The sequence below is a fragment of the Nanorana parkeri genome, unplaced genomic scaffold, assembly GCF_000935625.1.
Source record: "Nanorana parkeri isolate BGI_ZX_2015 unplaced genomic scaffold, ASM93562v1 scaffold234, whole genome shotgun sequence".
Classification (NCBI taxonomy): Eukaryota; Metazoa; Chordata; class Amphibia; order Anura; family Dicroglossidae; genus Nanorana; species Nanorana parkeri.
Window position 1 is genome coordinate 1,616,501 of NW_017306502.1, and position 2,112 is coordinate 1,618,612.

At 51.1% G+C, this 2,112-nt stretch overlaps 1 protein-coding gene across 2 annotated transcripts in view; it reads left to right on the forward strand.

Annotated features, from left to right (window-relative positions):
* The first annotated feature begins 1,174 nt into the window (after positions 1-1,174).
* BCOR (BCL6 corepressor) overlaps positions 1,175-2,112 on the forward strand; it is a 51,352-nt gene continuing 50,414 nt past the window's right edge. For both annotated transcript variants that reach the window (XM_018556346.1, XM_018556348.1), the window contains exon 1: positions 1,175-1,202. The gene's annotated coding sequence lies outside the window, so the exon portion shown is untranslated. The remainder of the gene's footprint in view (positions 1,203-2,112) is intronic.

Below are 2,112 nucleotides of genomic sequence, written 5' to 3' on the forward strand. Positions count from 1 at the left end.
ATGAAACATTGATGGAGCCACTCGTGTATCAGCACTGGTCCATGTGTGAAGAACATCCAATCTATGAATTATGTATAGTTAGAGCACTTCTCCCTGGCAGCACTGGGGTCCTGGTTTTCAAACGCAGGTCAGGACTCTATCTGCATAGAGTGTGCACGTCCTCTGCCACACTCCAGAGACCTTACATTGGTTTTCGTGCATTCCTGTAAAATTCTATGGGGCCACAATCACATATTTTACATAGTGTCACAGATGAGAATGAACCCCATAGCCAGTCATAGGATTCCTTTGCCTATACCCATAGAGATGGCTTAGATGGTGAGCGTGTTGCCAGCACTGCACGGACAGCCTTATCTCTAGCACAGGGTGTGTATACAGAGCCGAGCGATACACCCAGATATAATCCCCGAGCCGCTCCACAGGAAGGGAGCTCCGACATTACACGGAGGAAGAGCACGAGCTAGGTAATGAGGACATGACTGCGAGGGAGGGGGATGGGCGCGGAGTAATTGCCGCCTGTCTCGGCGGTGTCAGTTGGACATCACACATTAGCAGCTGCTGCCAGCTCGTTATATTGGCTCAGGCGGAGCGGCGTGTCACATCGCTCTCCTTTCCCCCCCCTTGGTCCGAGCCCCCCGTACAGGTGTATAGCAGTGTGCACACTCCGCCGGGCTTCCCCTCCGCTATCGCCTTCTCCAGCACAGCCACAGCAGCCGCCGCCGCTCCCCGGCTAACACCAGAGGAGGAGAAGGAAGGAAAGAGAGGAGGGGGAGGAGGCTGGCGCTGCTCCTGCTGCCACCTCCCACCGCTCATCTTTCTTCTTTCCTGGGGGCTTCGGAGATTGACCTCGCTAACCCACCCCCCGCCCGGCGCCTCCTCCTCCCCCCCTCCCAGGCAGGGGAGGGACCGCATCGTTCTCCGCGGCTCCACTGCGTGCAGACCAGCCTGCAAATAACAATAATAAACTTTGCTGCGATCGCTGCGCGTCTACACGGAGGAGGAAGAGGACGGGAGCCATCCGTACACGTCGGGGCTGAGGAACGGATCTCCGCACAAAGAGGATTTATTAATTTCCCTGGAATTATGCTGCTACTGGCCTGCTTTTATCATACTGGGATTTACACGGAGGAGCGCTGCCGGACACGCTGCTCGGCTTTATAAAGATTCACATCGAGCGGAGCGAAACATCCCCGGGACTGCAGGTGAGATACAGGACACACGATGGTACGAGAGGGGAGACCCGGGAGGGCTCATTGAAGAGCTTGATGGGGATCGGGGGATGACTGAGAAAAGGTCTCCTTATATTTATGTATCACATTTGAGGATCGGTCCGTATACAAGGACTGAATGGGGTATATATAGGGAGTCTCAGTATAATATAAATCGCACTGTGAGGATCGGAGTTTTGTAGCGCTGGATAGAGATCGGTCCGTATACAAGGACGGGATGGGGTATATATGGTGGGGTCTCAGTATAATATACATCGTACTGTGAGGATCGGAGTTTTATAGCGCTGGATAGAGATCGGTCCGTATACAAGGACTGAATGGGGTTCTTAGTATAATATACTTCGTACTGTGATGATCGAAGTTTTGTAGCGCTGGACAGGGATCGGTCCCTATACAAGGATTGAATGGGGTATATATGGGGAGTCTTTGTATACTATACATCGCACTGTGATAGCACTGGACAGGGATCGGTCCACCGGATGGAGTATATATGGTGGGGTCTCAGTATAATATACATCGTACTGTGATGATCGGAGTTTTGTAGCGCTGGATAGGGATCGGTCCGTATACAAGGACCGGATGAAGTATATAAAGGGAGTCTCAGTTTAATTTATATCGCATTGTGATGATCGGAGTTTTGTATAACTGGACAGGGATCGGTCCGTATACAAGGACGGGATGAAGTATATATGGAGATTCTCAGTATAATTATACCTCGCAGTGTACTGATCGCAATGTGGAGCGCTGGATGCGCAGTGAGGAATAGGGATCGCTGAAAAGTCTGTTGTAGAACGGGAAGTCTCAATGGAATCTGCACTGTCTACTAATGTGTGGGGGGTCTCGGTGTGTGTAAGATGGATATATATCGGTATATATATATATA